Genomic DNA, 12819 nt, shown 5'->3' with positions numbered 1-12819 from the left:
CGTCAAGCGTGAGTGATTTTAATGTTAAGTCAGTGTAAAGACGCGTTGACGCATGTCTGGAGGTCTTGCAGCGCAAATGAGGTGTTTAGCGCGGCGCAGTAGACGCTATTCCGCCTCATTTGCGCTTCTATTTCACCCGAATAGAAAAATTGTACTTTGGCTGAAAAACGTGCCGCGTTAACCAATCAGGAGCTTGCTCTAGTAGTGACGTGATTACAGGAAGCGAGCGGAGTCGCACAAGCCCCTCCCAGGACGCGAATTTCTGCATGAATGTCTCGATGACTAGAATTTCACGCGCGAATAAAGCAAGTTAACTCAAAATGTTCAAGCTGCAAACTTGACGGGGTAGAAGTTGACGCCTCAAACGCGACTGGTGTGAACCCACAGAATAAATAGTTTTATTCCCTTGGCTTTTATTTTACTTGTTACAGAGGCAGTAAACCATGCAAGGTCTTCAATTTGTTTCAACCCATCATCTATCTGTCAGGTGACTATACAGAACTCGATGTGGGACCCTGTCATGACATATCATCAGTCCACCAACCATGCATCATCCTTGCAACGCCCACCGTATTTTGAAGAGAAATGTATCTATGGTAAAAGGGATTAAAAGCTTTTGCTTTGTGTCAGTCGCTAACCTCCTCAAAATCTTTTTCATTTTTGATTGCATTGAAGGACAGGCTCAGTTTTTAGAGTCTCTGAATGCTTTGAGTACAATCAGTAAATACTTAAGTGATTATACAGTACACTGTAAAAAGTGAAAAGTTGGATCAACTTAAAAAATTACTTTAATTGGTAACACCTAAAAAAGTAAGTTTTTCTCATAAAGAGAAACTAAAGTGAATTTTAAGTTATTGTTACCAATTGAGGTCATTTTTTTAATGATCCAACTTTAAATTTTTTACAGTCATCTTGACAAATTCAACAGTCTCTTTCAACAACAATCCTCATTGCTCTCAAAAGTAAAAATCCAGGTTGTAAAAATGTTTTGGGGCAAATCCTCTAGACTCGAAAGGCCGAGGTTGTGAAATTATTTGCTAACACGTACTGTAACAATACCTCATTTTTTAATCTTTCCACTTGTCTTTCATACACATCACGTCTCATTATTACACGGTCTGATTTTTTCTTACACCCACTCACTTAATTGTATAAAAGCTTATTTTTTGCTCGTTTCAGTATGAAAACCTGAAAATAATCAGATATCACCTGCTATTGTTTTTTCAAAAACATCACCTCACAGTCTCACTGAGATACTAGCAGCCGGTGCCAAATATTATTAAAATAATGAGAATTTTAATGAAACGTCTGATCACGACACAATCACAGAGCGCAGTCCTATCACAGGCACCCAGGCAGCATTTGCAGTCCGATCGTGCCTGTATCTCGATGCCCCTTTACTTTTTCTTACTTGCTCCTCTCATCCTCTCTCTCTTTCTCATCCCACCCGAGATGTGATCTGGTTTGGTGCTCTACATAGTGAGACCCAAAGGAAGCTTTAATTAGGGCTGGGGCTAAGACAAGGAGGTGCATTCCAATGAGAAAGAGCAGTGTGTGTGTGTGTGTGTGTGTGTGTGTGTGTGTGAGAGAGAGAGAGAGAGAGAGAGAGAGAGAGAGAGAGAGAGAGAGAGAGAGAGAGATGCTAAAATAAAGACCATAACCTCAGTCAGATAGAAATAGCTTGTTTATTTTCTGACTTAATACCTTTACACCATGAGGTACTGACTGATTGCACACAAATTGTTTCTCTCCTGTATTCATTAATTCCTGCAGTAGTCAGAGCAACAGCCAGATTGGCACCTGGTCTAAACTTGGAAGGAACTGCTGCTATGAATGCCAATTACAGACTGGTGTATCTCCAACACCATTACCTAATTAGTTAAGATTAAGATTACAGAGATAACTGTAAATCTATGTGACATTTACTACACAGTGCATCTAAATTTAAGTACAGGTATGTAGATTTCATATCAACATTCATTTTTTAAAAAACAGGGTATAAATGGGTAGTTTGCTATGGAACTGTAAAACTCAGTGTGTGTGTGTGTTGGACCATATGCGCCATGATTTCATGTGATATTCCTTAATACAATAACGCATGTTTAATAGCCTTTAATAATGTATGTACTGCGTAGGCACAGAACAACGAACACATTGTCTTTTTTTTTGCTTTGTGTGGTAATGGCTATTTCCAGATCCCCTGAGTATACATATATTCATATATTAAGATACAGCGCGTACGCCCTCTGATATCTTAAACAAGATATATACATGTTTCCGCTGTGTCTTAACTTTTCCCAAAGCTCAAAAACAAGAGAACACAAAGAGAAATAAGGTGAGAAAAAGTGAGGAGGAGGAGAGAAGGCAAGAAAACATGGGCGTATTACAGGATTTGGCAATTGTGTGTTTTTTAAGGCCCATATGGTGGTAGGAGATCATTTTCGAGAAACGTTTTGAGGACTGCAATGACATTGGTGTTATGACACTGTAACCCTAATCTAGGCATGTTCTCATTTCTGCTTACTAGAATAGACCGGAGACCAGCTGTTTTACAGACAGCACACCAACATGTAATGGTCTCATTGTCTCCACTGACAGGTAACTGTGACCGTGTTGACACTTAGCAAAGGAGGAGGCTGGCAGCGCTTTTCTGTCTCACTATTTTGGAAGCAATGTCAGGCAGTGTGAGGTGATGTGAGTCAGTTTGAAACAATCAGACTGACAATTGATACGAGGCAGTTGGACGCGATGTGAGGCAGAGTGACAAGATGTGAGGTAGTACACAATGTGTGGCAGGTTGAGACCATGTAGGAATGTAGGATGGACCCTTAAAGAAATAGTTTACCCAAAAATAAATTGCCCTTTGAAACACAAAAGGAGAATGCTTGGGGCCAGATTTACTAAACAGGGCAAATTAGCATGAGAGCGCAATTCCAAAAAAGTATCTGCGGGTTATTTGCAACAGGTGATTTCCATAATGACCAATGTAATCTACTAAGAGCAGCGCAAATTAGTTCAGGGTCGCAAATAAGCAGAGCTGATCTTGAGTTCAGCACCACGGACATCGCAACGAAAATTTCGGGTTGTTTAAGCTAACGAAGCCATTAGGACACTGAAAAGAACTGGAGGACAAAAAAAATAAAGGTTTACAAGAAGCTTTGAAACATCTGGTATTGTGTGACTTCTCCTTATGACTCCTATTTTATTTATTTATTATCCTATGGTATTTCATGCATTCTGACTTATTAACAGTGTTTAAGAGTTGTTTCCTCGTGCTAAACGTAGGCAAAGTGTCAAAAAAGCAGTTGGGCGTGTTACAGAGTATTTCTGTGCCGAATGCACTTTGCAAGGATTCGTACAAGTTTCGGAAAGTTTTTTCGATTACGGGTTCAGCTGACATATCACTTCTTTATATGGGCACTTCCCCTGGAAAACTCCGCCCACCCATCAATCAGCGGGAGACGCTAGAACTTACAAACATCACATCATGACAGCTTTGTTTAATTTCAAAACTCAACAATGGCACGAAAGAAGCAGTGTGTTTTTGGATGTAAGGAGAAGAAAGTCAGCCTTATGGAAACAATGGATATAGTTTATTATCCGGAGTAGCAGCGGAGTTTTGCGTGTGTGTTTGATGCGCTGGATTTAATTTAGTTGCATGCGGTAAGTAAGACTTCTGTCTTATGTTAGAAATAGGTGCGTGCATAATATATAAATGACACGAACATGTAGTGAATCATAAGTTAAACAGTGTTGTATAAAGTGTTGCATGACTCCTACTCGCTCCTCCCGCGGTAGTAACTCCTTCTTCTTTTGTTGGTTGTACGTTATTGGAAAGAATCAGTAAAGCAAATCTTTCTTTTATAAATCTGATTAAACATTAGTAAATTGCATTGCGTCAATCATTTAAATAATATCCTCCCATAAATTTTGCTTCTGAAAGGAAAACTCTTAGAAATGCATATGCAATAAGGTCAGATGCAAAAATGACTCGACCACACCTTTTTAGTGCTAATAATCCATGCAAGGTCTTTAGTAAATCCAGACATCGTTTTTTACCACCAAAATGATGGTTTGCGCTGGCACAACTGTTAGTAAATCTGGCCCTTGGATGGGTGAATTTAATACAATGGCTGTACATTATGGCTCACATTAATTCTCAATAAAAGGTATGAGAATGACTTAAAAATCACGAGAAAATTGCCATTCTAAACAAACAGTAACACGGGCAGTGTAGTCGCCTGTCAATGACGCTTGTATCCACGTTACCCTTTGTTACCGCCTTTACTGACTAGAACCACATGACAACAGTGTTTGTTAATCTGAACACTCAAAGCAACACTATGTAGTTTTTTAACCTTTAAATAATGTCTCTAAAATTATTTCAATGATAGAACAACTTTTAACTGGACAAATTGTACTGTTGCTGCAACCTGAGCAGCCTCCTAGCTGCTACAAGCACACTCTGAAAGTGGCGGTGGAGGGTAGGAAATGTAAAAGTGTGCTGTTTTCAATAAACAGAAATGCCATTTTTTAGGTGAACTATCCATTTAAGTAATGTGAGTTGGAGTAATGAGAAAATCTAAAAGCACTGTGGGGGCAAAGTTTAATGCAAAACATATCGATACAATGCAGCCTGTAGCGATGTTATGATGTAGTCTAAAGTAATGTTGGAGTATCACAATGTGAGGCGGTTTACAGCAATGTGAGGCACACTGGGGTGTTTAGAGACCCGTGTGAGGTGGCGTGATTCATCAGGTTTGTTTGCCTCTGGTGAAGCAGAGCTCAGCCAATACAGCTTAACATCTGCAGCAGGAGCTACGCCAAGCCTCTAACAAACCCTCAGGGAGCATCTGTTTGTGTAACACACCTGCTGCTGAAACCTCTCACAACATCACTGTACACATAGACGGGCTTTAGAGCTGTCTGTTACACACACAACACAAAAATCGGTCTATACAGACACGTGTACTGTGTTAAATGAGTGTTATATTAGTATTGTAGTGTTATGGGGAAACCTCACATAAAATGTAATTGAGTAAAAAAGTGAAATGCACTTAAAATAAATGTTTGTCGGGTTGACGTGTTTGTGCCGAAAAGAATGACAATGGCATGCTGAAATGTGCAGTGCTACATTTTAGCATCTGGGTGAAGTGGATTGTAGGTGGCTGGTGAATAAAATATGATGCATAAAAGTGGAAGAACTGTTGGTTAATTCACCCCACCGGATAAATTGAAGTTTATTGTGAGTTGATTTTAATGCTTTGTGCTGGAGTGTGTGAGGATACAGATAATGTGAATGTTGGAATATGCAGTCAGTCTGTTTTGAAGACCCTGAGGCCGTCCAAAAACCACTGACTTTGTCTTAGTTTATGCTTGTATGCCTCCCAGAGACAAGTGAAGAACATGGTGAGAAACAAATGAGAAATGAGAGTCAGAAAAGCTGTCCAGGTTCTGATCTGTGAGTAAGGTTCAGGTTGCGTAAGTTCATCCTTTCCATGGAGAGTACTGTGTTCTGTTCAAGACTGAAAGTGTTAACAGCCACACTCTGGTAAACAAAACACAACCCTTTTCTTCTGCTTCATCAACGACACCTTAACTAGAAATGCTCATTTCTTTGCGCGCGCACATACAACAGTACACGATGACACATGAAAATCCCTGTGCAGTATGGTGAGGCACGGAGCTGTTCTTTTCAGCCGAGAGGTCTGTGCTTCCTTTTCTAATTGGAGCAGATTGATCGCTGTGCATTTTGATTTTGCACGGTCCACCGCAGCATGTTTTATATTTGGCCCATAGGCTTTGGTGTGTGTTTGAAGGAATGTATTTGTAAAAACTGAAAAAAAAAATTCTCACAAACATTAATATTCCTATTCAGATTTTTTTCCAAACCTGTATGAATAATATCAGTGGAATGCAAGACGATTTAAAAAAACATTGCTGCTGCTCTTTATTTCTATCAAATCAAATGTCAATCTCTAACATTCTGAATAACATTTCCTTTTCCAGTCGCTGGAAGCAACAAAGTCATAAAGTCATTCTGTCTGTAACACAATTTTTCCATTTCTATGTCATTACTTTGATACATTGTTTTTCATTTTTTACTATATCAGGTTTCTATGTTAAAATGTTTTCTGTTAAAGGTGCAACTGTTAGAGGGATATCTTGACAAAATGCAATATAGACAACTATATTATCAGTGGTGTACCTTAGATAATAAACTGTATTGTTTTGATTACCTTAGAATGAGCCGTTTTTATCAACACACACAGTGGGACTCCTTACAAGGAAGTCACCGCCATGTTTTTACAGTAGCCCTAAACCATAGATATGTATAATAAAGGCTAGATGTGTTACGGCGGAGTCTCTAACGTCATCGCTGGCGGCCATCTTGTCTCAGGCAGCTCGCTCACTTGTAGCATTGTGTTTTAATGGTGCAGGTACTTTTACATAATCATAACTTGCTCAATTTTCTACCGATTTTCAAATGGTTTGGTTTCTTACAAATGTTATTAATGTGGCTATAATTCTGGGTGCTTTAACGTGTTTCTTGAAAATTATTCATAAGTATGCAGTGCCATGGGTACATCTCTGACGTTTATAACAAACCAAACCATTTGAAAATCGGTAGAAAATTGAGCAAGTTAAGGTTAATTAAAAGTACATGCACCATTAAATCACAATGCTATGAGTGACCGGGCTGCCTGAGACAAGATGGCCGCCAAATGCGGACGTCAACCTCCATTGGCCAGCAGTGTGGGTGAGACATCAAGCCTTTTTTATATCTATGCCCTAAACAGCAAACTGTTTACAGAGCGTTGTCTTAAGCCCGGAATACACCACAGGATTTTTGCACTCCTATAAGATCATTACATTATCACACTGTGCGACATGGATCGTTTAAACTCGGGTTCGACAGGCGCGTAGACTGTACGATGATGACATGGAAGCTTCTGCGGCTGCGTCATACAGTTGTGTTCAAAATTATTCAACCCCAACTGAAATTGATTGTTTTGGCCGGTTTGACATTGATTTTGATCATTCAGTCATCCTGCTTACAATTACATCAAAGAGGCATGTGTAGGTCAGACAAATATAACATAACATTTATAATGAAATAACCACAAATGTCTTTTCTGTGCTCACATCATTATCAGTTTTATTCAACCCCCAAGTGACATTCAAACTTAGTACTTAGTACAACATCCTTTTACAGTTAAAACAGCTTTTAAACGTGAAGCATAGCTTGACACAAGTGTCTTGCAGCGATCTACGGGTATCTTCGCCCATTCATCATGGGCAAAAGCCTCCAGTTCAGTCACATTCTTAGGCTTGCGCACTGCAACTGCTTTCTTTAAGTCCCACCAGAGGTGCTCGATCGGATTTAAGTCTGATGACTGCGATGGCCACTTCAAAATTTTCCAGCCTTTTTTCTGCAACCATGCTCTAGTGGATTTGGAGGTATGCTTGGGATCCTTGTCCTGTTGAAAGGTCCAACGTCTCCCAAGCCTCAGGTTTGTGACGGACTGCAACACATTGTCATCCAATATCTCCTGGTACTGAAGAGAATTCATGGTACCTTGCACACGCTGAAGTTTCCCTGTACCTGCAGAAGCAAAACAGCCCCAAAGCATGATTGACCCCCCTCACCATGCTTCACAGTAGGCAAGGTGTTCTTTTCTTCATAGGCCTTGTTTTTCCTCCTCCAAATATAGCGTTGATCCATGGGCCCAAACAGTTCTAATTTTCCACAGAACACTATCCCAAAACTTTTGGCATACTGCAGTCGACTCTTCTTATTCTTTGGAGACAGCAAGGGGGTGCGCCTGGGAGTTCTGGCATGGAGGCCTTCAGTACGCAGGGTGCGCCGTATTGTCTGAGCAGAAACTTCAGTACCCACATCTGACAAATCTTTTCTCAGTTCCTCAGCAGTCACACGGGGACTTTTTTCCACTCTACGCTTCAGATAGCGCACAGCAGTCGCAGTTAGCATCTTTTTTCTGCCACGACCAGGAAGCGTTTCAACAGTGCCCTTTGCCTTGAATTTGCGAATGATGCTTCCTATGGTGTCTCTTGGTATGTTTAACATCTTTGCAATCTTTTTATAGCCATTGCCCTTCCTGTGAAGATTAATCACCTCTTCTCTTGTCTTCCTGGACCATTCTTTTGACTTCACCAAATTTGTAACCACACCAGTAAATGTTTAGAAGGAGTTGAGTATCACAGTCATTTTAAAGCTGCCTAATTGGTGCTTATTAGGCTTTATTGCTGTTCCCTGACATCCACAGGTGTTTTCAATACCTGATTGAAAACACTTCAATGAACCTCTGTTCTTCAGAGTGGTAGTTCTTTAAGGGGTTGAATAATTGTGTCAATGAAGAATTCACAAAAGAAACATTTACTACTATATTACAAAACCAATTGATGTCATTTTAGTTGCATATGGTTCTTTAAGAAGTCATTGTAGGATTTCATTCTGAATACAATTACAAATGTACACTAAATTCCCTAAAACCCTTAACAGCATTGGGGGGTTGAATAATTTTGAACACAACTGTAAGTTAGCGCAATGTCACCAGCATGCGCTCGTGGTAAACAAATACCAGTATGCAGATCGTAGCAGCAAACACACTCTGCGGTGATCATGCTGAATTTCTGACACTGTCAGAAAACTATCGTAGGCTATCTTTGGACGCAAGACCGGGAAAACGCCCATCTTTGAAACTTTTTCACTGTACGACATAGGACCACCGATGAAGAGCCACATTCACAGAAGCTGTTTCACAATGGCAATCTTTCGTCTGGGACAGCCAATAATCGTGCAGTGTATCCCGGGCTTTAGATGGTGACATGTTTGTCCTGTGGCAGCTACCGTAGCTTCTCATTGCGTTTTAAAATTGAGGTTGGTTGCAATTCGCAGTCTCACCACTAGATGCCGCTAAAAAACCATACTGTACCTTTAAACTGCTTAGCAACAATGCATAGTTTAAAAGCACTATATAAATAAAACTAAATGTGAATCAAAAAGTGTGTTTAGTAAATGATCACAGAATTTACATTTTTGGGTGACCTCTTTAAGTCGAGCCACCCCAAGAAGCCCTGGCCTTCATGTAATTGTGAATTATTTCCATTTCAGCTCAGTTCAGCACTTTAGGATGTTTCGTGTCTGTTTCTTTTATCTGGGCCCTGCTCTGTTGCCACAGGAAGAGAAACAAACTCTCTGGAAAATCTGGGGCTTGGCAGAGCGATGCTTTTTTGGTGTCATCAAAAAAGCTCTGATTCATCTCTTCAGGCTAAGCTGCTTCAGGAATAAAGTGATAGAGATTCGGCCATCTGTGGTTACAGTCGACATCCATGGCTAACCAAGCAGGCTAATGCCTTAAACACACATGCAAGAAATAAACAGTGTGCACATGCAGCAGGTCTGATGCTGCTGAGCAGTAAACCTGAGCAGTGTGGTTTGCCAATGCTGAGCAGACAGCCCCATCTGTGGAGAGGGCTGGCGTGGCAAGGTAATCCAGACGGCAGGGATCAGACTTAATTCCTCATGGGAGAAAAGATAGTGACCGGATAAGATAAAAAAATAAGGGCTATGTCCCATTATGCCTGGCTAAAGTATAAAGCTACCTCACCCAGTTCACAGAGCCTCAGGTGTCTGCAGAGAAAGACAAGGAATGTCCCAAATACTGTATTTAATCACACCAGAGAGTATTCAACACACATTTCTGCCCTTCATCTTCATTTATGTCACATGATTTAGCCATACACCTTTAGTGTCTAACAGACAGGAAATAGCCCTTACAGCTTCCAGTATTCTTCAACATTACATTAACTATACGCTAGGAAGCATTTAACTTTTTCATGAATTGATATAATACAGAAAGACTCATACTCAGGCAGTTTGGCTTATATAATTTATCTCCCAATGCCTGAGGGTAAGACTGACAGCAATTTTTCACATTTCAAAATTCTCACAACCTTATTGGGCAGTAAGTACAGTTACTACTATTAATAATATCACACCTTTAATGGTACCTTTCGACTGAGGATCCTGAATGTCTTTCTCGTGTGGCCTACTGTACAGTATGGTAAGCATATGGGTGATTCTAGCGAAATTAGACTAATGAGGTGTCATGAAACATTTTGATAAAAAAAGTAAAGCTATCAAAATAAGAAGCATACAGTTACAAACATCTCTTCATGTACTATTTTGCACATGATTTCAAATGACATCATACAAACCAATTTTGTTGTTTTTTCCACATTTAAGGGGTACATTTTCATTACCGCAACGTGTCCATGACTGGATTTGGGTTCTTTGAGATGAAACTATTTATAATTAAAAAATCTAAAAAATTAAAAAGCTTTAGTGCATGTGACCTTAATCTTATATGTGCAAAAAAAGGGCTTCAAGGGCTTTTTAAAAATTCTGATGCTGGAGACCTTTTAAATCTTGGTTTCATGAGAATCACCCATATGGGATGAAATTTTTAAAAAGCCCTTGAAGCCGATTTTTTTTTGGACATATAAGATTAAGGTCTGAACTTACTATAATCATTATTTTTAGAGGATTTAAAAAATATTTGCTATAGAATTATTTACATTTTTTAGATTATCATTATCAAATATTATCATTACCGCAACATGATATTACATTAAATACATGTACTTACAAACTCATGTTTTGGTAATGAGAACTAAAAAGTTGTCTAGGTACTATGACAAACAAAATTTCAACTTTTATCTGGAGAGAAAAAATAAGAACTGCTTACCTGGTAGAAATCTTGAGTGTCACAGTCAATTATGTCCCTGATAATTTTTTTTAAATGTTAGTTCCTTGAGGACTTAAACAATGATTGAAAATTGTTGTGAAGGAGGAGAAATTGGTCTTGTACACATTTATATTCCTTATTATTGTCAATGTTTATAGTATAACATGCACTGAAGCTTTTTTTATTGAAAATTTCCCATGTCGAAAAACCGAAATCCAACACTTTGCGCTAATGAAAATTTTCCCCTTTAAATGTGGAAAAAACAACAAAATTGGTTTGTATGATGTCATTTGAAATCATATGCAAAATAGTACATGAAGAGATGTTTGTAACTGTATGCTTCTTATTTTGATACTCTTACTTTGTATTTACTTTTTTTATCAAAATGTTTCATGACACCTCATAAGTCTAATTTCGCGAGAATCAATGTGCTTTTACCAGTTGAACTCCAACATACACCAGAATATCCACATGGATGGGCTCTTTTAACCCCTTGACATCACATGTTTTGTGGTTCAAACCAATAAAAATGCTGTTCAACCAATAAAAATTACTAAACACTTGAAAATTCTGGTATGAAGGGGTTAAAGCACAACACTGTAGAGCAGTGTTTTTCAACCCTGGTCCTGGAGGACCCCCTTCCAGAATGTTTTAGATGTCTCCTTAATCAACACACCTGTTTTAACTTATCAGCTTGTTAGGGAGACATTCTGGAAAGAGGCTGATGAGTTGGTTCAGGTGTTTTAAATAAGGAGACATCTAAAACTTTCTGGAAGGGGGTCCTCCAGGACCAGGGTTGAAGAACACTGCTGTAGAGGAAAGTTTTGCACCAAACAAATTTACATTTATGTATTTGTAAGATGCTTGTATACAAAGTGATACACAGTGCATTACATTTTATCAGCATGTGTATAAAGATTTACAAAGTGGCACTTGGGATAGCCTGGTCTCTTAGAGCAACAGCGCATATGTGTGTATGATGTGTATATTTATGTATGCTCCTTAAGAGCTTACGCTGTGCTTTTACATAAATCTGCTAGTGCATTACTGAGTTCGCTCACAATCATGATAATGTGTGTGTGTGCTGATACCTTTTACTATGTGTCGGTTGTACTGGCCTGTCTTGTTAGCTGTTGAATGGTGTGACGGGGTTAGGACACAGAGCTGTCTGGCTGTCTGAAGGCTCTGCTGCAGAAGAGCATAATATACGTCACTGTCAGTACAGCCTCTAACTGCTGGTTTCTCTTCATATACTGCAGCACTCCAAGCCAAACAAGCAAGCAGCATAGCCACATAATATCATCACAGCCAATACGAACCTTACAACATCTAGATGACTATAATAATAGCATGTATGGCACTGCACTGCGATGCATTCTTTTAAATAGTTTCACATACATGACGCCATGTGAATAATTATATATGATACAACAGCTACATTGTCTTTAACTGAGGCTTGTCAGAGGTATTGTCTTATAAGTGAGTATCCTGCAATTACACAAATGTATGTAAAAACCGCAGCCTTGTAAAGTGAGCACCTGCATTGAGATGAGCACCATGGATAGCGACACATTTACAACTGTGTATACACATTTAAAGCCGGCTTCAGCAGCAACAACATAAACAAACAGCTTTTGTGGACTAAACAATCTTTTTACAGTGGTTTATTTATAATAATAAGGGAAATAAATGACGATAAAATTACTTTCCTGCTAAAAAAACAATAGACCAGGCTCCAGACTGCCACCAAATAGTGGCATTTTGCCACAAAAATTTGAGAGTGTACCACTGAATTTTACATCCAGTCGCACATGTGCGACCAGTAAATTTGCACTTTTTTGTGATGTGACACTGAATTTGAAACAGCACATTGTACTTTCTGCATCTATCATCAAAGTATTTATTAGTAATACAGTGGAAATTTGTAGAAATGTGATTATTTGGTTAGCATGTTGATTTACGGTGTGCCCCTAAATTTTTTGGTTGCGCCCCTAAAATTTTCAGTTGGGCGCCACTGTGCTCCTAGTGAAAAAAATTATTCTGGAGC

At 39.1% G+C, this 12819-nt stretch overlaps 1 protein-coding gene and 1 long non-coding RNA gene across 6 annotated transcripts in view; one reads left to right on the top strand and one right to left on the bottom strand.

The window, feature by feature from the left end:
• elfn2b (extracellular leucine-rich repeat and fibronectin type III domain containing 2b) overlaps positions 1 to 12819 on the bottom strand; it is a 107243-nt gene that overhangs the window by 6688 nt on the left and 87736 nt on the right. Inside the window, exon 3 of one of the 4 annotated variants that reach the window (XM_055193766.2) lies at positions 11864 to 11960. The exons of the other annotated variants lie outside the window; for them this stretch is intronic. The gene's annotated coding sequence lies outside the window, so the exon portion shown is untranslated. The remainder of the gene's footprint in view (positions 1 to 11863; positions 11961 to 12819) is intronic. 4 annotated transcript variants of the gene reach the window in all.
• LOC129436014 (uncharacterized) overlaps positions 1 to 12819 on the top strand; it is a 65016-nt gene that overhangs the window by 42461 nt on the left and 9736 nt on the right. The window lies entirely within an intron of this gene.

Source organism: Misgurnus anguillicaudatus, chromosome 19, assembly GCF_027580225.2.
Source record: "Misgurnus anguillicaudatus chromosome 19, ASM2758022v2, whole genome shotgun sequence".
Classification (NCBI taxonomy): domain Eukaryota; kingdom Metazoa; phylum Chordata; class Actinopteri; order Cypriniformes; family Cobitidae; genus Misgurnus; species Misgurnus anguillicaudatus.
The sequence above is the reverse complement of the archived record's forward strand: the minus strand, read 5'-3'. Positions and strand labels throughout refer to the sequence as shown.